Raw genomic sequence first — 23,338 nt, 5'->3', positions numbered from 1 at the left:
TGCCTAGTATGGGCAGGGCCCTGGGTTTGAGCCCCAGGACCTATATGTATAGATGAAGTTGAATTAAAATTCCAGTTGCAAACAGGCATGGGAGGCTTTTCAGAGAGTGATGATAATGCTCGATTTCTTGATAATGGTGGCTGTTACAAAGGAATGTTATGTATTTCAAATCAGAACAAACTAGTATACTTAAAATGAGTGTATTTGGGGGTTGGGGATTTAGCTCAGTGGTAGAGCGCTTGCCTAGAAAGCACAAGGCCCTGGGTTTGGTCCTCAGCTCCGGAAAAAGAAAATCAAACAAACAAAAATTAGTGTATTTTTTTGAATTTTCAATCCCCACAAAAAGCACTAAAGATATCGAAGTATAATTCCTTATAAATTATAGTGAGCACTGAATAAATTCTTTAAAAACTGTTCAACAACTGACTTAGAGGAAAACAACCCAGGAAACTGCTGTGCACATCTCAGTCACAGACATGTACAGTAGTCTGCCATAGTTCTGGCCGCTTCTGAAGCCAAGGCTGGATGTGCTGGTTCACTAGCCATTGGGGAACTCTACACTGGGGGAATTCAATCCCTACTCATGCCTGCTCACACTTTCTCAGCCCAGTGTCATCCCCTTGACTTTCCCACTTTGGAGCAGCTGAGACAGGGAAGGTACTTGAAGAATAGAACATGACTCATCTCTGAGTAACACAAAAATCCTTTCTTATTGATTGATTTTAGGCTTCTGGCCAATACAGTGTCTTCATTTGGCTCTGTTCCCTCAACATCACTTCCGAACTGTCCTTCCAGTGCTCAACTTAAAATCCACTTTGTACAGGAAACCATTTTTAAGTTGATAGAAAGAGGTGAAATGTGATACTTCCATTCAGCTACCAGTATGGACAAGTCACTTTGAATAATCACCAACTTCTTGTGTTTGTTTGGGGATCTTGGTTCTGTCATTTACTAAGTCTTTGTGACCTTGAAGAAAATAGGGGTAACTAAATCTACTTTGGAGGGTGCTGTAGGTGGAGTCAGCTAACCTAAGTGAAAATGCCCAGCCCAGCACTGAGTAGGAGCTCAACTAACACAGGGCCATGCTTTCTGAGCATTCCCTCTTTGTGTTCTTTGCAAGCACCCTCATAAATTCTGTGCAAACTCCGTAGACATTGTAGAATGATGTTTAGGAAGTGTGCAGGTCAAAAAAAAAGTTGGAAAAGATTTATGCAATAAATATGTAGATGAGAAGAAAACTGTTCTCAGGAGATGGGGGAAAAATGAATTTGATTCAGAGGTGGTGGCAAAGGTCTTTCTTTGCATTTCCTTTTCCCATTCATTTGAAATTGTATCTTGCCAAAAGGAGGGGACAGAAGGTCTCATCTTGATGAGTGTGGAGCTACAAAACTCTGTGCCAATACACCTGGTATTTATTCATGCCAGCTGGGAGAGGAGCTTGGTTCTCAGTGTTTTACTACTGTGGTTTCCTGGGATGGGCAGCTGGGTGCCTAATAATGATAAAAACCATAATAATACTTCATAATTATGCACTGCCCTCTGCCAGACTTGGATTTAATTACAAAGACTATGACGGGACCGGCAACAGCTTGTTCCCTGTTGGGGTGCAATACCCAAGGGCCTGGAAATACAAAGTGAAGTGGTAACTGCAGCCTCCTGCAGGCCCTATCCTGGCAACTCACCAGGACGGAGTTCTTTGGGTTTGAGGCTCATCATGTGAAACAAAGGGTGCTTTAAAATTGCCCACATGTACTTAGCACTGCCAACTACGGCAGTATTTATAAAGCAAATGCTGGGGGGCTGGAGAGATGGCTCAGAGGTTAAGAGCACCGACTGCTCTTCTAGAGGTCCTGAGTTCAATTCCCAGCACCCACATGGTGTGGCTCACAACCATCTGTAATGAGATCTGGCACCCTCTCCTGTACATAATAAATAAATAAATCTTAAAAAAATAAAGCAAATGCTGTACCATGTGGGGTACAACATCATGGAGTCCCGGGCCTAGAAGGTACCAAACCAGGTGATACTGTTCATAATCCTGTCTCTTAGCTCGAAACATCACTTCTACCACACTCAATTAGGTGACTCCACTGACCTTGCCTTCTCATTTGGTCTAGGGCTGCTTCTGTGGTAGCCTGATTCAAGCATCAGGGGACTCATCAAATCACTCAACACTCTTGTGAGCACCTGTTCTGAGCCAAGGCACAAAGCCGTATATAACATTATTCCTGCTGGACATGGTGGCTCACACCTGAGAGAGGACAGCCATGAGTTTCAGGGCTACAGAGTAAGACTCCATTTCAAAAAACAAAAACAAAACCCCAAAAAACAACAAAAAAAGGAAAAACAAAAACAAACCACCAGCCTCCCCAAATCCCAAACAAACAAACAAAACCCTCAAGAGCCCCATCTGGCTGATCTGTGCGGGGGGGGGGGGGACACGACGACGACTTTCATTTAGGCAGCAGCAACAGAAAACAGGACAAAGTCTTAGGTGATGAATGAAAGCAAGACCAGGTGGCAGGACCAAGGCAGTCGGTCCCCTCTGAAGAGAGGAAGGGGAAAAAGAGGCAGGCAGGGCAACTGCAATCCCAGGAGGTTCTGCCAGGCCTCCCTTCTTTGAGTTTTTGAAATGCGTGTCCCCCGGCTTACCGAGTTATCAGTTCACTCGATACTGTTTGCCTTGCCTCATTCAGCAACCTTGTCAGTCTTGCTGACCATGACATCTTGAGCTAATACTAAACTGCTCACTAAATATTGGCCCAACGATGAAATGGCGCAAGTGAGGAAGTAGTGGTGGCGATGGAGAGAGGGCATTTAGTGAACAGTCAAAGTAACACCATGAGAAGTATCCGTGTGTCCGGAAGCTATGTGTCACTACAGCACCAGCTCCGGAAGGGAACAAGTTGATTCTGGCTGGCTCAGTTTCAGAAGTTCCAATCCTGATCTGGTAGGCTTACTCCTTACAGGCCTTTCGTGAGGTGAAAGGGCAAGCATATCTGGGCATGTTCTTGTTTTGTTGTTGTTGCTGCTGCTGTGAAAAACATTATGACCCAAAGCAATTCAGGGAGGAAAGGGTTTATTTGATCCTATAGCTCATCATCAAGGGAAGTTGGGGCAGGAATCTGAGGAGGAATCGAAGCAGAAATGACAGAGGAAAGCTGCTTACTGGCTTGCTCTGAGGCTCACATTCAGCTAGCTGTCTTTCTTACACAGCCTAGGCTCACTGCCCAGGGAATGCACTGCAAACACGGGCTGGGCCTTCCTACGTCATGATCAATCAAGAAAACGCCATGAGCCTACCTGACCAAGGCAGTCCTCCACTGGAGATCCCCCTCAGGTAACTCTGCTGTGTGTCAGGCTGACACTTGACGAGGGAAGGGTGCATTGCAAAATAAGGCTCCTCACATCATGGACAGAGAGTGAAACAGAGATGGGGGTTTCACAACACACTGTGAGGGCACACCCCCCAATGACCTAAAGCTTCCCACTAGCCTCTCGGTTTTTAAAGATTTCCACCATCTTTGTAAGCCAGGGACCAAGAATAAACTCATAGGCCGGTGGAGAACACTGCAGATCCAAACTATAGCAGATAGAGAGCCGCTGGCTGGAACAGGTCCCCCCAGCTCAGGGGAGGAGTTAAAGTGGTACTATAGAACAATACGAGGAAAAGGGGAGCAGGCTTTGTGAACTTCAGGAGGTATGAGCGCCAATGTGGGTACTCCGACAGACAAGTGTCTAAAAGCCCCGTGTGAGCCGGGCGTTGGTGGCGCACGTCTTTTATCCCAGCACTCGGCAGGCAGAGGCAGGCGGATCTCTGTGATTTCGAGGCCAGCCTGGTCTACAAAGCAGTTCCAGGAAAGGCGCAAAGCTACACAGAGAAACCCTGTCTCGAAAAACAAAACAAACAAACAAACAAAAAAAGCCCCGTATGTATGCTGACCTGGACCCCCCAAGATCATCCATTCAATTGTTGAATCTATCTGAATGGTTAGAACAACTAGTGTTCAGTATGAAAATATGCCTTCCATCGAAGAGGGCCGAGGGTCAGACCCTGGGACTTTCAAGGAGTCAATAAAGGACAGACAGACACTAAAAATAACTGAAAAGGGCAATCTGAGGGTGTACAATGAGAAGAAAGGTAGTGTGGGGGTTGAAAGAGTCTAAGAAAAACCTTAAAAAAAAAATGTAGTCTTCAGTCTCCACGCCAAGACATTAAAGACTTTTAAAGTGGCCATTAATCCCAATATAGAACAGGCTGAAGTACGAACACCACTAAATAGTGGGCAGCTTGGGCTACACAGTGAGTTCCAAGCCAGCCTCGGCTATAGTGAGACCGTTTCAAACAAACAGGCCTAAAAAGTGACCCTTGAACTTGAATGTGCGGATGTCACTGATAATAAGAAGGACCACTTTCAGTAGATTCGCAGGGAGAACGGACTGCGTTGGAACCGTGAGGTCCACGGGAAGTGCATCGGAAAGCGATCGTAGGTATGTCTAAGAGTTAGGTGGTCGGCTAGTTTACGAAGGGTGACCAAGTTTCTAAAAGGCCAGCTGAGGAGTCATCTCCCAGATGCACTTGTCTGTCCTTGCAGCCATTTCGATAGCGGGGGCGATCCACATAAAGTACAGGCAAGAAGAGGGAGCGACAACGCCCCTCCCCCGCGCATGAGTCATCTCCGTGGCAGCCGAGAGCCTGCACGGGAAGAGTTGAATTCAATGAGGTGCCCGGTTTCCCGTGAATATTGGAAGTCAGTGACTTGGATGGCTCCATGCTGCAGGGAGCCGGGGAGACTCATTCACATTTTCCTACCCGGCACTCCGTAACCTCCATTCAGCATTTTCCGCTCAGTCTCCCCGACCGAGCCCCAACGAACAAAAGCTCCTTCCCTCCCGCACCTCGGGTTGACCTTCCACCCCGGCGCCCACCGCGAGCCCCGGCCGCCGCCACGTGACCCCCCCAGCCGCCTCCGAGACTCGCCGGCCTCGCCCCCTCCCCTCCAGCCCTAGCCGGCTCGACCCCGCCCACCGCGCCCACGTGACAGCCTCTCTCCCACCTGACTGGCTCCTCCCTCTTTTCGGCCGAACCCGGCGGCTGTCGCAGCTGCCCGACTCCAAAATGGCAGCCGCGCACAGCACGCACCCGCGCGGCCGGACCTCCTTGACTCGCCGGCCTCCCCTCGCCAGTTCCCAGCCTCCCTCCTCGGGCCTTCACCTACCCGCCTCTGGATTGGCCGCCGAGAATCCCGCCCCTCCAGAGCCCCGCCTGCCATTGGTCACGGTAGGCTGCCCTTCAGAGAGGCGTGGCCCCGCCCGCCCCCCCCCTCCGCCCCGGGAGGTATTTTCCATTCCGGTGGGGGGTTGGGGGGCGGGGGGAGGGGAGAGGGTGACGAGGGGGAGGCGGCCGGGAAGGGGTGGGGGCTGGCGGGGGCATCCGGCCGAGCTGGGGGTCCCCGGGCTCCGTCCGGAGGAAGCGAGGCTGCGCCGGTTGGGCAGGAGGACGGGGACTCGGCGAGCGGTCGGGCTCGCCCTGTCGCTGACTGCGCTGCCCCGGCTCGTCCTGCCCGGCCGCAGGTGCCCTGGATGAGGCCGCCCCGTGCGCCCCGGCCGCTGAGTGTCCCCCCGCGGTCGCCCAGCGCCCGCAAGCGGCCGCCTCTCCTTGCCCGGGTCCCCGCGCCCGGCGCGGTCCTCCTCGGGCGGGCGCCTCCGCACCTCGGCGCAGGCGGCACGGCCCTTGGGCCGGGATGGATCGGCCGGGAAGAGGAAGACAAGCCGGGGCATTGAGCCCCTGCGCACGGTTCCGCGCGTAGTGGGAGCTTGCGCGCAGTAGGCTCTCGGTAGGTTTTCGGAGGCGTTGCTTTCCGGTTGGAGTCAGGGCACCGAAAGGGTAGAAGGGGTCGTCTGGGGCTGGTTGGAGGGCATTCGTCATCGGGGTCTTGGTAGGTCGGGACTGGGTGGGGAGGTCGTCGGGCACCCCACTGCAAGAGAAGAAGGTACCAGCCAGTTCACCTGGAGCTCCAGAGCTCCGACCTGAGGGTCCTCAAGGTCGACGGTAAAAGGTCTACCGGGAGATGAAAGAAGGAGCCGGGGAGCGTGGATGCGGGAAAAGACTGGAGCATCTCCGCGGTGGGGGGTTAACCTGGGGTGGTTAGTACAAGATGCGGAGGTGGCCGCGAGGAAGACCCCGCTTCAGACATCTCGGCTGTTAATGAATGGCTCTTCGGTGCTGGGGTTTGGGCGTCCGAGTGGCTGAAGCGGAGTGACTGTGGAGAGGGAGTTGCTTTGACAGAAGGATGCTAAGAAACAGCGTAAGTACATCTTGGTTTGCTTCTCAACTTTGAAGGCTTGGGAAGTCAGGCACGAGGTTTTGACATTTTGGCGTTCCAAGCAAAAGACTTGGCTTGCTGCGCGACTTTGTCGGTGATCCTTTATTTTAACTTGTATGTGTGTATTTGACCGGTTTTGGCTGTTAGCAGTTTTCCTGGACATTCTTAAAACTACACCTTTCAACGCTTGTAGCGGCTTCTGCCTCTACACTGGAGGCTTTGCTTCTTTCCAAGTTAACGTTAGGCTGGACTGTACAGTTGTGATTTTCTGACATTTATGCTAGAAGACAATTAAGTCATATTTGCTTTTTACTGCTTCTTTACAAGGCCGTGTAAAATTGAACTACATGTTCTATAGAAGTTTAAAATGATTTTCCCTTAAGTATTGAAATAAGAACGATGCTGGTATTAGAAAGCAGTGCTAAAATCAGAGTGTTTCTCACAGTTGGGAATCTTGGTCAGATGCATACTTTAATCTTAATATATTGTCTCGTATTCATAGTCCGTTTTGACACACAAGCGTGAGGCAATGGCTGTTGTCCAGACTTCACCTTTGTGGCCATCCTGCAGGGATATTACCTTTTTCATTTCATTTCCGTTGAAAGGAGTGGAGCTGAGAAATGCATGGCCGGTCTTCGGTCTTTTATTTATTTATTTATTTTTTTTAAGCCACATCTATATTACCCATTTCATACATTTGTTGAGTCCTCTATGGTTTACAAAATGAAAACTCATTTGATGAGGGAGTACTTAAAATTTAGGGGGAAAAATTCTGGAGCATACCTTGCCAGCTAATTCAAACATTTCTGCAAAAGGGTGCTAATGTTTTTAATTGGCCTTCCAAGTGCTTGAATAATGATATATTTTTCTCCTTATTGTCCTTGAATTTTACTATTTATCCTGAGGGAGAATGTACTGGCATACAAAACAGCAGCTTAAAATATTGAAACCTAACACCTTTTAACATTATAATGGCTTCTACATCATTCACCTTGAAAATCATCTATGGCAGACCAGTAGTGAGGAAGGCTTTCCTTTTTCACCTTGTGTGGAGTGGGCTGTTTCCTACTATTGTGGGCCTACAGCGAAACAATTTACTGGCTGTGAAGTAATGGTAATAACTTACACAAGATGAGAACGAGAGGCTTGGAGAGGAGATGCCGATGAGTCATTTCTTTTAGAGCTGGAAGAGTAGAAGGTGGAGATGGTTATGTTGTAGATTAGGAAACCAAGGCCGAGCATTTGAAGGGACTGAATTGCTAGTTGCTATCCGCGCCAGGATTGGTGGGCCTGACTCTGGAGTGGTCTTGGGTTATTTTCCCACTTTATCACATCCATATTGTTTATTTCCAAAGCCTTTTAGTGCCAACTGTAAATAATTTTGGCTTATTTGTGATATTGGTCCTTTGATAGAGAACTTTGACTATTTTATACTGAAATGATGCAAAGCTGCATAAGCTTTTATTAAAAGTTAAAAAGTGTGTTGCATTATTAGTGAAAATGCTAATCATTTCCTCATTGCAAGGAGACAAAACTGTCATCTAGATTAAAATATTAAGTGAGCAGCTTAGATTAAGCTAGCATTCTGGTTTTGTGTTAAAATTAATCGAGACTTACAATTCGAAAGGGTTTTTGTATTTTTAAGTGAATTGTGTGAAAATTATTTTCTAAGTGTGGGGCTTTTCTTATGTTGAAGTGGATTTTAGTTCCTTTAAAAGGGAGTAGAATTAGATACTTGTGAAAATACAGTCTGTGCTGTAGTTGTAGCAGAGACAGGAGTTGTAGTCCAGCCACTCACCATGAAGCGCCCTGGTTGGGTGTGGTACACTAGTAATCAATAATCACAGCATTTGAGAGGTTGGGGCAGGGTAGGTGTTAGTAAGGGCAGCCAGGGCTACATCTGCATAGTTCAAGGGCAGCTAGGGCTACATCTGCATAGTTCAAGGCCAGCCAGGGCTACATCTGCATAGTTCAAGGCCAGCCAGGGCTACATCTGCATAGTTCAAGGCCAGCCAGGGCTACATCTGCATAGTTCAAGGGCAGCCGGGGCTACAAGGTAAAATCTTAGTTAAGAAAAAGAGAGAGAGAAGAAAAAGGAAGTACCTCCCTTATGACATATTGGTGAAGATTAACTGTGTCTAGCACATAGAAAGGGCACAATAAACATCACACATAATTTCCTGTGTTTCATTAGGTTTAATTAGGATATATGCTCTTTTTTTCCCATTTGCTGTTAATACATTCTTCTAGGCTTAAAAAAATCCTAGGTAAATACACAAATAATTATTTGCCTTAATGGACATTTAGTGGAAATGGCATGCTTATGGTTTTTGTTCTGTCTTGGCTTACCTTGGATGTTAATTGGATCTGCATATTAAGTTAATGTGGGTTGAGGATTTAGCTCAGTGTTAGAGTGCTTGCCTAGCAAGCACAAGGCCCTGGGTTCAGTCCTCAGCTTAAAAAAAAAAAAAAATCAAGTTAATGTGTATGTTTCTCTGAATGATGGGGGACATTTAAATAGTGCTGTCCCAAAGTGTGCTCTTTTGGCACGTTTCCAGATGGCTCTTTGACTGGCAGGGCACATAGAATAGCTCTGGAAAGCTGTCCTTGTATGTGAGAGAAATGTACCTATCTGTAAAGAAAGCCTATTAGTGAAGTAAAGTTCTAAGGCTTCCTTAAGGCTCCTTTATCTGTCATGGCTGGATCTAGGGGAGAATGGATGATCCACTCACCTCCTTCCAAATTACCACATGGTGTCACATATTCTGAGGATGTCACATGGTCTTTTGGGGCTCTTATTTGAGATACTTTTATCTGTATGAGACAGTCTTTGTTCTGAAGTGCATTTCACCCTCCCATAACCAATTACCTTCATTCCTTGTTTCTCAAGCCCTTGTCCTTTTCTGTCATTCAGAATTACCAACTCCCCTGACCTCCAGTCCTCAGTGCTGACTGGTGATTGAGAGTCTCAGGCAAGCCAAGCCAACACTCCACCAGTGAGTTACACACTCGCTTCTGGCCCTCTTTTGAGCCTCATCTTTTGTGTGGCCCCCACACACGCAAGTACACCATTCCTCTTGCCTGTCTATTGCTTTTTTTTTTTTTTTTTTTTAAATTAATTAGACTCCAATACCAAACATCGGGTCTGGGAGGAAAATTCCCATTCTCCAGCATCTCCAAGAAACCCTCATTCCAGTTCATTTTTCTGGAATGAAAAGGTGTTGATGCTGCTTTTGCAGGTATTCTGAAGAAAATACTGAGTTCTTGAGCTTTTTAAGTGAGTTTAGATAAGGAAATCAAGTTTATAAGGACCATTATTGATTGCAGCTACTTTGTGCTAATGGAACCATGATAAAAATCATTGAATTCTGTTGTCTATAAGTTAATTCCTCATCAACATTTTGGTTTTTTTTTTCCTTTTATTTTGTTTAATCTGGAGCTGAGGACCGAACCCAGGGCCTTGTGCTTGCTAGGCAAGCACTTTACCACTGAGCTAAATCCCCAACCCCTCACCTCAACATTTTATTTATTTACTGTGTTTATGTATGTGAGCATGTGCATGCCATGGCAGGCATGGGATTAGAGGGCAACTGTAGGAGTCACTGCTCTCCTACTGTGTAGGTCCTGAGAGTCGAACTCAAGCCTCCAGGCTTGGCAGCACAAGGGCCATTAATTGCTGAGCCATCTCACTGGCCATATCAACTGAATTGGTTTTATAGCTTTACTCATTAAACCGCTAGGTTTTAATGATAAATTTGTGTAATTCCAACTTTAAGATGTAGAGTTCTTTTAATTTGCTGTATCTCAGGCCCCACTAGTATATGACCATCTGGTTTAACATGTTCCAGATGGTGACATTTATCATCCATCATTAGCAGGCCCAGAATCATTGAAGTCACCTGAGAGTCACCTGGAACCATCAAGTGTTTCTAGGGTTATAGTTGTCTTTCACTTCGATAGAATTTTAATGTTTGAAAGTTGACCAACTTCTAATCTCGAGATTATTGTAAACATAATGATGTCACAGTCTATAAGGACACTTGTTGGGTTTGTGACATATTTTGGGAATCTGTAGAAACAAAACAGGTTTTCTTTGGGTCTGTTACATACATACATTATCATTAAGGTATAAGAGGCATTAGGTCAGTTTTTCCGTTAGATTGGAGAGAATATGTGTGTTAGCAAATGTTGAAAATTGTGTGACATTGAGAATGGTCTGTCATTCAGGGTACAATGGGCTGAGTAGGACATAATGCCTTCTTAGCCGCAGTGTATATATTAGAGAATGCAAGAGATAGTATAAAACATAATAATTCTTCATCTGCAATGGCCACTATCTTATTTTTAAGGAGAAAGGGGCCTTTTGCATCTGGTTAGAGCAGAAGTAATTGGAAGGGTAATTAGGCCAAATTGTTGGCTCGTGTTAATACTGGGTAAATTTTACTTGGGTAGTTTAAGGGAAGATTAGTTGCCTGCCTTGATGTGTAGGTGAACAATTGAAATAATTGATTGGAAAGAGACCATAATGACACTGTTCCATTTCCACACGTTCACATTTGCGTTTTAACACTGTGGAGAACCAAAATATGCCACCCTAAAATATAATTCTTTGGCATATTTAGAAAAACTGTCGACACTGGAATAGTTTTAAGGAGCTGTCTTTTTGTAGAAGAAATTTCCATCTATCAAAGAAATCTACACTAGTAAACAGTGTTGCAGTCTTCTCTGAGCCTCCCTTATCTCCTTAGAGGAGGATCTAGGAAAGATCTTATCAGGAAGAGAGATTAGAGGACTACACCTCACTCACACAGATTGCCACAGGGTATCACCTACTCAGCACCTTCCTACAACACAACCTGTTATTAACTGCCTTGCTCTGCTGCAGCCTCCCAAGGCTTGTGGCCACCACCTCCCCAAGCTCTGTTGTCCCTGTGCTTTAGGGCACTATGTAAACATCCATCACATGGCCCTTCTCTGCCTACTGTCTTGTGCCTGTAGTTTGCCCTTCTAAGCCCCAGGTTCTTCATCTGTACATCAAGCTTGAGTTGAAAATATTACAGAGCCGGAGAAAGTGTATCTGTAATGAATATGTATGGGCTGTTCTTCCTGTCATTTCCTCTCTAACAATACAGTGTAACAACTAGTCACATTGCTTTTACCTTTATTAGTATCATAGAGCAGCTGGGAATGTAGCTCAGTTTGTAGAGTGCTTGCTTAGCATGCACACAGAGTGCTGGATCCCCAGCACTGCATAAACAGGATGTAGTAGTACATCTATAAACCTGGCAGAAGTAAGAGGATAGCAAGTTCAAGGTCACCCTCAGCTATATGGAGGTCAAAGCCAGCCTACGCCATAAAAAACCCACCTTAAAAAAAAATGGGAGGGTGTGTATAGATTTTATGCAAATATTATGCCATTTACATTCTGTATGGGGGATCCTGGGAACTGATCCCCCGGGAAACTGATCTTTGATTATTTTAGATCTAAAGGCTATCTAAACTTTAAATAGGACATCTCATGTTTACATGAGACTGCAGTCTAACTCTTACTCTTCATTTTGATCAGTACAAGGACCAGTTTGATTTTACATTTTTTAAAAAGTAATTTAAAAGACTTGCCAGATTTGTAGCTGATGCCATGTGCTGTTCCAGGTAGTTAAGCCAAGCCAGCAAGAAGTTTCAGGAACATCCCTAGATGAGTTTTCACGTAGCATAGAGATAATACATTTGGAGGAAGATACGTCAAATTCTATTTATAAGACCTGACTTGTGACCCAGGAAGGGGATCCAGAAGTTGCATCGATGACTTCCTTGAAGGCATTTATTATAGTTGCTGTTGGGCCAGAAAGCCCAAGAATTTATTGAGACTTGTTGGGCATGGTTCTGAAAACAAAAATGGTATTGTGCCTAACAGTAATTATCAAAAGATTCCTGGTTTTTGCCTGCAGTTTTACAACTGTTCTTTCATTTCATTTGCTAACAAGTCTGAAAGGTAGGTGACATTATCCAGTTTGTCCAGATGAACTGACTCAAGGACAGGGAGTGACTTTCCCAAGACAGCTATTGTGTGATGGATTTGGGGCCAGGGCTCTAGCCTTTTGATCGTTAATCCTGCACGTATCTCAGGATATTCAAAACATCTCTTAATAGTTTCATTTAGGGCTTATGAAGTACTTTTAACTCTTTGCCTAAGGAGTATGAATAAATACTTTGAAAGGATTTGTAGACAGTGTTTAAATTATATTTGCTCTCCCTCTCCACCCCCTCCCTACTCCCTCCCCCTTCTCCTCCCCCTCTTCTTCTCCTTCCCCACCCCTCTCCCTCCCTCTCTCTTCCCCTCTCCCTCCTTCTCTCCCTCTCCCCCTCTGTTCTCTCTCTCTCTTCCCCCTCTCTCTCTCAGGACTCTAGCTTCAGGTTGTCCTGAATCTGTAGCCTAGTGTTGCCTTGCCTTGACCTTCAGCGATCTTTTTGCCTCAGATTCCCTTCTTTTGGAGTTTTAGGAGCTTGGTAGGACAGGCCTGTAATCCTAACATTTCAGAGACTGAGACAGGAGCATCACAAATTTGACTCCAGCCTGACTGCTACATAGCCTTAGTACAACTTTGAACAGAAGGGGAAGTGGGGTGGAGAGATGACCCAGTGGTTAAGCTCACTAGCTGCTCTTCCAGAGGACCCGGGTTTGATTGACAGCTCATAAACCATTTCTAACTCCAGCCATAGGGAATCTGATGCCCTCCTCTGGCTTCCATGAGCACCAGGGACACAGAGTGCACAGACAGACAGACATGCAGGCAAAACACATAAATAAAAAATGCACATAAAATAAAAAAATTAAATTTAAAAATGTTTTTAAAAAGAAAAATCCTTTTCAAGAAAAACTAGGGATGTTTTGCTATGTAGTTTTGCCCTTTGAAATTGGTAGATTGGTTTTGGCTACCCATAAAATATTTCTTTGGTTGACTTTAATTCTGAATCATGAATGGTCCTTAGCAAGGAAAATGTTGTTCAGTAGGAAAGGTACCAAGGTAGGTGTCCATGATGTGGCTCACTGGAGTAGGGAGTAGTGAGCAGCAAAAGTTAGGGTCGGATTGGGGCGGGCCGAAGTTGGCTTGGACTAAAGGAAGGCTTGAGCAGAGCAGGTGGATCAGCGCCAGGGTGGTGGGGTAGCAGCAAGTCAGATAGATCATTGAGCCTCAGAATGGTCTCAACGCTGAGACAGAACACAAGAAAGTACCAGGACAGCTCTCACTATACATGGTTTTTAATATTTACATTGATGTTTTGCCTGCATGAATGTCTGTGTGAAGGCATCAGATCTTGGAGTTATGAGCTGTGACGTGGGTGCTGGTAATTGAACCCAGGTCCTCTGGAAAAGCAGTCAATGCTCCTAACACCTGAGCCATCTCTCCAGCCCCTCCCTGTACATGGTTTTTAATATATGCACATTTGTACCGTTATGTGTGGAAGGACTTCACAGTGAGTAAATAAGTGTCTGTGAAAGTCTTGTGGAACTTTTTAAGTATCGTGCATATGAGAGTGAGGGATAAAGAAACACTCTTGTGAAGGAGACAGGCCGGAGAAACAGATGTAGAAGACACACTGGGGATGGGGGGGAGCAAAGACCACAGTCCCGGCACTCAGGAGCCAGAGGCAGGCAGATCTCTTGAGTTCAAGGCCAGTCTGGTCTACAGAGTGAGTTTCAGGACAGCCAGGGCTGCACAGAGAAACCCTGCCGGGGTGTGTGTGGGGGGGGACCCCCGTCCAGCAGGAGACAGATGTGAACAGAGTTAAATTAAGTGCTCATTGAAAGTCACAAATCAATAAGTTAGCAACTGTAACAGGGTCTGTTGTTACTATAAGGAAGAACTCGGCCTACAGTTGAAGCATCTTGCTCTTTAGTTTATGCAGATAATGTTAATACGGATGTGGAAATAACTAATTGAGAGTTGGCTGTGTTGTTTGATGTTTCTCCACTCATTTATGCACAAGGTTAGCTAATGGCTTTAATAGTATAAGGGAGCTCATAAAATAAGCTGGGCTGGGTTACTGTCTAATCTGTATTATTAAAAATAAAAGGGCATAGTGCGCTTAAGGGGAGGGTAAAGTTTGAGGATAAAAGAAGAATGAAGAATAGACTAGATCCAAGGGAGGGCAGGGACAAATGAAGAAGAGTCCCAGGTGCCGGGTTAGAGTAGTTCGAGTTTTATTTGGCCATCTGCATAGGAGAGTGGCACTGGTTGGCACTTTAGAAGGACCATAGAGCCAGTAAACAGACTATTCTGGAGGGAAGAAGACAGGAGAGCTTACTCTAAGTAATTATCTCATATGACAAGATGAGTGAGCGAATGAGGGGTTCCCGTCTGACTTCTCTGGGAGAGCACAGTCCAGGATGGCATTAAATGAGGTGGAGACTGATGTCGGAACCAAGGAATTGGTGGTAGAATGGAAAGGACAGCTGGGTTCAGTCTCAAAAGAGCCGTGGGTTGGTCCTGCAGGTGGTCAGAGTCAAGAGAGGCAGGCTTGCTTGGCAGTAGAGTTCATATATGAACTCCAGAGAGGGCAATGTTGAGTTTGCATGTACACAGTTCAAGATGTCAGTTCAAACACAGGTCTAGATCGAGAGCCTGACCGTGGGACATACACAGCTGGGAGGCGGCATATAGTTTATTGTTGAAGATCATGAAATATGCAGATGACATAGTTTCTAAATGATAATCCATTCAGAATAGAAAGTCATGAAAACCAAAGTATAAACATTTAAAACTACTTGCCTGTTACTGCCACCCAAAACTCTTACTCGATACAGCCATGGCTGTCCTGGAGCTCACTGTGCAGACCAGGCTGGCCTCAAACCACAGGGATTCTGTCTCCCAAGTGCTGGGAGTAAAGGCGTGCGCCACTGGCCGAGACTCTGCTCCCTTTCAGAATCTTCGTTGCCTTGGGCTGCGGGTCCTCTGAACAGACATGGAAGGGGAAGGCTTCTTTCAGGTCGAGTACAGAGTACCCCTGAGCCGCCAGCCACCCTGTTTTTCTTTCTCCCTGACCCTCCAGTGCTGAAGCCCTGAGGAAGGTGGGAGAGTGCTGGAAGTTTGCAGCTCTCCCTCAGTGGACGGCTCTCCAACTAGGAGAGCAGTGAGGTGGAGATGCCCAGTTCAGTGAAGTACGCACATCTGTGAGGAGCAAGGTCTTCGGCCCTGAGAGGAATGTGCAAAGGGTCTGGTGGTGATTGGGTTTAGTGGAAAAGAGGAACTGGGTTTGGCTTGGGAGGAAGTAGACAAGACTGGAGCCGAAGGAAAGACACTGGGAAGGAGGAGGGGACACGGGGCGAGAAAGCACCAAGGAGGAAAGTGAAGGGGGAGGAGGTGGGGACTGCGGACGGACGGTCTCCTGTCACTGTGACACAGCACCTAAATTACTTGGAAAGTCCAGTCCGTGACTGATGGGCCCATTGCCTCGAGCTTGTAGTGATGGGGCACACCGTGGTGGAGGTGGGTGGCAGAGTGGTGACCTAAGGACCTTCCCCAGAGCCGCCACCTCCTAAGAATGCCGCCTGGAGATCAGGCCTTTAACACTGGGCCTTTGGGGGACATTTTTTTAACACATCCCAAGACTGCAGCCTCCCCCTCCCTCCCCCTCCTCTTTCCCACCCTCCCCCCAGCCCTCCCCTCCTGCATAGTCACTGCGAAAGGGGCAGGCCCCCATGGGCTTCCGCAAAGCGGGGCTATCAAGCTGCTGTAAAACCAAGCACCTCCCCCTGGATTCAGGCTGGGAAAGGCACTCCAGCAGGAGGACTAGGTTCCCAAGAGCCAAAGTACGGGAGTCCCACGTGTGGACCACGCTACACAGCTGTCCCATGTATGCAGAGCCTAGGCTGGTCCCATGCAGGCGCCCTGGTAGTTGGTTCCCATGAGCCCGGCTAGTGGTTTCTGTGGGTTTTCCTGCATTCTAATCCAAACTAAAGCAGTTTCAATTGGCGAGGGTGAGAAACTAGACTAGGTCAGGGACTGAAACTAAACTGCAGTTGGGGCTCCCAGGAGCACTTTAGTAGAAACTGAACAGAGATGATAACGTAAACAGAGCAATTGGGCACTAGAGCAGTTGTGTTTATTCTCTTAGTGATGCCTGCTTACAGTCTAGACAGCACCAGTTACCCATGTACAAGCTAAATCCCCAGGATCCTCGTCATGTTGTTACTGTGGACCTCTGCACCAGTGATTCCTAAAAGGTCCTGGCCTTGAGAGTGTCACGGTTTCAGAATTGTGGTTTGGTAAGTTGAGTGACTGGTACACATGGCCTTCCGTGCAGAGTTTGCAAAGGACCGTTCTACAGGGTGGACAGGCAGTGAGAGTCACAGCTTTGGGTCGTTGTTTTCCTTTAAAAAAATAAGAACCAGGGGTTGGGGATTTAAGTCAGTGGTAGAGCGCTTGCCTAGCAAGCGCAAAGCCCTGGGTTTGGTCCTCAGCTCTGGCAAAAAAAAAAAAAAAAAAAGAACCAGAGAATAATATACGTGCAGTAAGATGCAAGCATGCTAAGTATACTTTCCTTTTACTTTTTACCTGTTTCATGTTCGGCCTGGCTTCGATCCCTTGTCTCCACCTCCCACCCTGGCATAACCTCCAGTTCTGTACTTTTGACAATTTATAGATCTTATAATTCACAATTTCCATCAGTCCAAACGGATCCCTGTGCTCCTTCAGTCTTGTGTTCTCTTTTTCCATACCTGCAGTCATTGTTCTGATTTTTTATCCCACTATAAGATGATTCTGAAAGCTGTGCAGGGTAGCTCAGTATAAAGATCTTGATGAACCAGTATGAGGACTATATGAAAGCCAGGTGTGACTGCATGTGTCTGTAACCCCACAGTGGGTCCCAGCCAGTCTAGATGGAAGGGCAAGCTTCAGGTCCAGCTACAGACCCCGACTCAAAAAAAGGTGAAGTGCAATAGAGGGTAATGCCTGGTCAATACCTGACTTCACACGTGACACCCATGCACAGGTGCTCATGCGTGCACCGCAGGTAAATCAAAAAAGGAAAAGACTACTTCTGTCGGCCGTAGGACTGCGTAGAAGTAGTGCAGAGCACAGTCTCTTGTACGTTGACCAGGGTGATGTTTCGAGGTTTTCCTGTGCTATGGTGAGGGTCATTGTTTTGTGTTTCTTTTCGGCTGCAGACTCGGATTACATGTGATCTGTTGTGGACAGGGTCGTTGCCAGCAAGCAGCAATGAACAATGGATGGGCCGAGTTCTCCTCTCTCAGGGAATACCTAGAAGTGGAATTGCTGGAAATAGTTCCCAAGGTGGATTTCCCACTTTACAGTCTGTGATGGCTAGCTTCCTGTTAGGACGATTGGATCAAGAGAGACCCCGGACTCATCTCCCAGGAGAACTGTTTAAGGTTGCCCCACCCTGAATGTGGGGGCACTACCTAGTGCAGGCATTTCTCCCTGCCAGGTGGCTTCTGATGACATTAGCGACGTCCTCCTGGCCATGGTGGGATAAGACTGTGATGTAAAATAAATGTATCTCCTTAAGGCAGTGCTTGTCAACCTTCCCAACACTGCGAACTTTTCATACAGTTCCTCATTGTGGTGACCCCCAACCATAAAACTGTTTTGTTTGTTTTTGTTTTTCGAGACAGGGTTTCCCTGTGTAGCTTTGCGCCTTTTCCTGGAGCTCACTTGGTAGCCCAGGCTGGCCTCGAACTCACAGAGATCCACCTGCCTCTGCCTCCCAAGTGCTGGGATTGAAGGCGTGCGCCACCACTGCCTGGCTTATAAAACTGTTTTGTTGCTACTTCCCAACTGTAATTTTGCTAACATTATGAATCGTAATGTATCTGTGTTTTCCAGTGATCTTAAAGGGTTGAGATCCACAAGTTGAGAACCACTGCCTTAAGGTGTTTTCCTGGGTATGTTGTTACAGGGACATAAAACTGACTGGCACACCCTCTCATTCACAGTCTGAGTTTGTGCACTGTCCCCTCCCCACATGGTCTGGTGATGGGGGTGTTAGCTCATTGTGCTGTGAACTTCTCCTTTGTGGCACTCTGTTGTGAACATCCTTTCCTTTGCTCAAAACAGCCCATTGTCTATTTACTAAATTTTAGCTTTTTCTCTGTCTGTGGCTTGCTTGTTCCTGATGGCGTCTTTCATTTTATTAGTATTTTCTTTCATGTTAGAGTTTTCTGGGTCCTCTGCAGCAGTGCCGTATATCTCTGTTTATTTGGTTCTTTGAGTTCCTGAGCAGTACTGTGTACTTTTCTGTGGAAGTATTTTCAAGAAGTTTGTAGTATTTCTACTTTCAAATCCCTGTCTCTCCACTCTTCTCACAGTTGTCTCTTGTTCTCTGCCCGGGTACCACCAACCCTTGAGTCTGGGCGCCGCAGGTCAGGCAGACTGGCCGTGGCTTCCCTCCTGCATTGAGATTCCAGGCAGTCAGCTGATGCGGTCCTAAGCATTTTCCTAAGAAGCTGACTCCTTTTCCTCCTCTCGGATTGTTTCTATCACCTGTTTCCTAGTCTCAAAAGTGTTCTTTTGTTATTGTTTCTAGCAGGAAGACACTTCTGGAACTCATAATTAGCTGGCCAGATCTGTTGTCTTCACTTGACATGGGAAGAATATCCCCGTGGGTAGCCAAACCCGAGAAAAGACAAGACTTGCAAGTATAGATTCTGCTGAATGAGAAACTTGCTTTTGACTTTGTAGAGCCAGAAAATCCTAACTTGAGCTGTCATAACTGGGGCCATCTGTAGGACCTGACCTATGCTTGTCATACAGGAGGTCTAGCCAGTCCCTTTAACTGCAGTACCTGGGAATGGAGTGTAGGTCATCTCATTTGGTAATTATCAAAGCCCAGGCTGACCTTGGACTTGGATTCATCCTGCGTGGGCCTCCCTAATTTTTCCTTTTGGTTTCTCTGTTTTGTTTGTGGTGCTGGAGATTGTGCCCAGGGCCCTCCACACTGGGCGAGGCAAGTCCTTCTCACTGAGCTGTAGTTACTTTTTAGTCCAAAGTAGGTGATACTGAGACTGCCCCCAGCGTCTTAGGCATATGGACCTGGAAATTCTTCAGAAAGTCCCTTTAGTGACTCAGATTCATATAGTTGCTATGCACAGAACATCTTAGATGGAGAGAATGTTAATATTGAGAGATACAAGAATGTAGTTGATGACTCTAGGGTGGCACCATTTATCTGCTCATTCAGAACGACTTTACTGTGAATGCTCTAGAATGTAGTTTCTTTAGCAGTTGCAGATCCAGAAACTCACTGTGCCTGGGGAAATAGATTTTTGGTTTAATCAAACTTAGAGAAGACTAATATAGCAAACAGCTTATTTTTACATCTTTATTAAGGTTAGACAATGTCAAAGCATGATGGTCTAGTAGCCTACACTTGTATTATCATCTGGGTCTGCCAGCCATCACAGCCTGTTCTTGTCCTCAAGGTTGGAGACAGTGGCTCATTTTCCTGCATTTATTGGTAGACTTTGTGAAGGGCTGTATTGTAGGCATGTTGTTCAGTATCTTGACTCTCAGTTTTCTCATCAAAACACTGGTAATATCCAGCTGCTGTGTAGATTTTCATTTGGTTTTATGGTCCTGGGATTAAACTTGTCTCCTTAGGCTAGGGGGAAATGCTTTACCACAGCTATTCCCAGCCTGTTTTACTTTGAGACAGGCTCTCGATTAACTGCCTGTGCTGGCCTTGAACTCATTCTATTGCCCAGGTGGCCTTGAACTTGTGGTCCTTCTGCCTCAGCTTCCCAAGTAGCTAGGACTATAGGCCTGCATCTTTAGGCCTCTTATCTCCTAAGATTGTTGTGAGAGCTAAATAAAGTAGTTAACGTGATGAGTGTCCTGCTTTGCATTGGCTGCTAGTCAGGAATTGTTAAGAGGATTTGTTTTCTGAAGGATGTGTCAGCTGTCCAGGGCAAGTGGAGGTGGGGAGTTGGGAGATGGGTATGATCAAGACACAGTTTACATACATGAAATTGTTCATTTTTAAAAGGAGATTGTTTTCTTCCACTTAGAAGGTTCAGCCTGCCTGAGGCTTAAAGCTGTTCTCGCTTAATCTGTTATTACAGATATCGCTGGCAACTGTCTGTGATAGAGTGCTAATAGTGCTTGATTTTGGTGAACATCTCCTAGAGTGAAAACCTGTGACACTACTTTTCAAAAGTGGGTTTCTCTGAGAATTCGCTGTTAGTATTTGTCAAGAATTTTTGTTACCTCCAACCATAAACCATCTCCTTAAGATACTTTTTCAAAAGGAAACATTTAAAGTACAGGGAAGGTAAGGGCAGTAGGGATAAAACCATCATGTGCATTAAGAACTTCCTTGGCTAGCAGTTTCTCCTGTGTCTCCCAGTAACAGTTTCTGAAGTGTAAAGGAAGGAACAGTTGAAATGGTGATGACAGCTACCCAGGGCCATCTGAAAGGGGAATACAGGCTGTGGTGGGGGAGTCCAGCAGGGCATTTCACAGGAAGACGGCTCCATCTGAAGGGCTTGGTGGGTTAGGTCGTGACGGTACAGTCTGGTATTCCTGCTCACTGGAAGTAGTGTTTACCGTGAGTAGACACTGAGAAGAAAACGGCAGCTGTAGCTAACGATTTTGCTTTTATAGAAATTCCTCTGGCGTTAAAGAGAATAATTTTTCCGGCAGGTAAGAAATTTAAATTAACTCCCTTCGTTTGCTTTCAGATGGAAGGTTATTGACAGTAATTACTGGAAATTTGACTGTCAGTGGTTTGCCTCATGCCTAGAAAATTCTGGCTCAGGGCCTCTTTCTAGTAGGTGCGTAGTGCAGAAGAGCAGCTTCCCTTACTAACCAGTCTGGGCCAGCTTTCCAGCACTTGACTCTTCAGCTCAGATGCAGGCGGTAGAGGCTTTCCCGTCTGTCAGTTTGACAGAATTGCGTTGTTACAGCTCAGTAGCCAACCCACAGATAGAGTCAGTAGCCTAAGCCACGGCCAGAGCTGAAGCCCTTGACACTGAACTCCTTTTTGTGTTTTCCATTTAAAACTTGGGTATAAATTTCCACACCTCACCGAGGTGTTTGAGGTTATTAAAAAGAATGTAAGAGTGTCTTTCCTCTTTGGAATTTTTTTTGTGGAGATGATTTTGATGTCCCTGAAATTCTCAGAAAAGACAAGAATGAATTGTATTAAATGGAAAAAATCAACAGAGACAGCAGAACATGATGTGGGTGTGAAAATAAAATGGAGTGGTGGAGGGCAGAGTTGGGGAGGAGCTCCCGAATAAGAAGTTAGGTTTTGTGAAATGAGCATCGGAGATGGCAGTCAGTGAATATTGGGCTCAAGGGGCTGCATCTGTTGACTGTTCTCAGAGGAGTGGGTCTGCGTCCTGAGGGGCGGGGAGACCAGCAGCCACTCAGTGGCAGAGAGATCTAGGGAAGTAGAGGAGAAAGCTATGCTTGAGAGACAGCTATTGGAGGGAAGTATCTGTTGAGTGAGGTCATATAAACGGTGTTGAGTGGGGGAAAAATAAAATTCTCCTAAGGCTTTTTTTTTTTTTTTTTTTTTTTTTTTACAAATTCAGTAAAAAAAACGAGGCAGTGGCATCCCACTTTGGGGAATTGTTCATTTAGCTACTGTGAACATGATGTGCATTGAAGAGCAGCCATGATGGCACAGACTTGGATGTTGCCGGTGGACTGAAGAATAATTATAAGTGTGACCTAGAAGTGCATTCCCCATACCCATGCAGCTTACTCAGGGAGGGAGCATGCTTACACTGTAAATGTAAGAGCATATGGTTTCGCTGGGGGCCAGGGAGACATACACGTAAAAGCTCCTAAAATTTTCCTTTGGGGGACTGGGTAGATTGCTCAGTCAGTAAATGGAGTAAATGATTTGTGGTACAGGTGTGAGGACCTGAGTCTGAGCGCCTGTCACCCATATTTAAAACAATGACAACGACAACAGTGGTGTAGGAATTGCACCTGTGACCCGGGTACTGGGAAGCCGAGGCAGGGGGATCCCCAGGGCTTGCTGGCTGCCAGTCTGAGCCGTTGAGCTCCAGGTTCAGTGAGAGACCTTTAAAAAGGGAAGACAGGAAGACACCTGGGGCCAGTGTCTGGTCTCCACGTACACACACATACACAAATAGGTACACACATGGCCGAGGAGGGTGTTCCTGTTAACTTAAGGAACTAGGTGAATTTTATTAAATGAAATTCATCATACCCAGAAAACTAAGGTTTTCTTTCCTACATGTAAGTAAAGGAGTGGAGTTCTGATTTCTTCACACAGCTAGTGATGTGTAGAATGGGACAAAAGCCATGTTGAGAACAGAATAGCATCTTAGAGACACAGATGTAGATGAAGTGTCCAGGAGAACTCGAGCCTTCTGCTTGTTTTCTTGGACAGTGTCTTGGACTGGTCGTCTTAGCACCGGGCGTCCTGGTGGTCAGTGTTATGCGGCGTCACATCTTTTTCAGTTGTTCCTTCTCTAAGGAGCAGCACGTCTGGATACAAGGGACTGCACTTTGTTAGGGGCACTCTTTCGAAGCATATTTCCTCTTTGCCAGTTCACTGTAACTCAACACTAAGCCCCGGCCGGGGCTGTTTGAGACTTGAGGTAATGCCGAGGGGACTGGAATCTTCATTACTTTTCCGTGAACTGTCCTGTGCCTCTTACCCTTGTCTCTCTCCTTAACTCACTTGTCCCACCTTTTCTTTGAATTTTTTTAATGCTTCTCTCAGTTATTTTTCATTTTACGTATAACTGTGGGTTTATAATATGAAGTGAGGTTGGTATTTACCAAGATCTACTTCTGTTTTAAATACATTTTTTTCCAACTTGAAAATTAATACACATTGAATCAAATATTTAGGAATTTTTGAAAGAAAAAAAATGAATAACAATGCAGAGATCTTCACAGTGGTATTCCTTGTCTATAAGTTTAAAAATATTTTAAATTTATTTTTATTTCATGTACATAAATGTTTTGTGTGCATATTTGTATGTATGCCACATGTATTCCTGGTGC

At 45.9% G+C, this 23,338-nt stretch overlaps 1 protein-coding gene across 2 annotated transcripts in view; it reads left to right on the top strand.

Annotated features, from left to right (window-relative positions):
- The first annotated feature begins 5,097 nt into the window (after positions 1 to 5,097).
- The window catches only part of Socs5 (suppressor of cytokine signaling 5), a 33,768-nt gene continuing 15,527 nt past the window's right edge, over positions 5,098 to 23,338 (top strand). The window contains exon 1 of one of the 2 annotated variants that reach the window (XM_036170707.1): positions 5,098 to 5,281. The gene's annotated coding sequence lies outside the window, so the exon portion shown is untranslated. Of the gene's footprint in view, positions 5,282 to 5,414; positions 5,838 to 23,338 lie in introns of those variants that run through there. The other variant, XM_036170706.1, reaches the window with a different exon arrangement.

This window comes from Onychomys torridus, chromosome 21 (genome assembly GCF_903995425.1).
Source record: "Onychomys torridus chromosome 21, mOncTor1.1, whole genome shotgun sequence".
Classification (NCBI taxonomy): Eukaryota; Metazoa; Chordata; class Mammalia; order Rodentia; family Cricetidae; genus Onychomys; species Onychomys torridus.
Note: the sequence above shows the minus strand (reverse complement) of the source record. Positions and strands in the feature narration are given on the sequence as shown.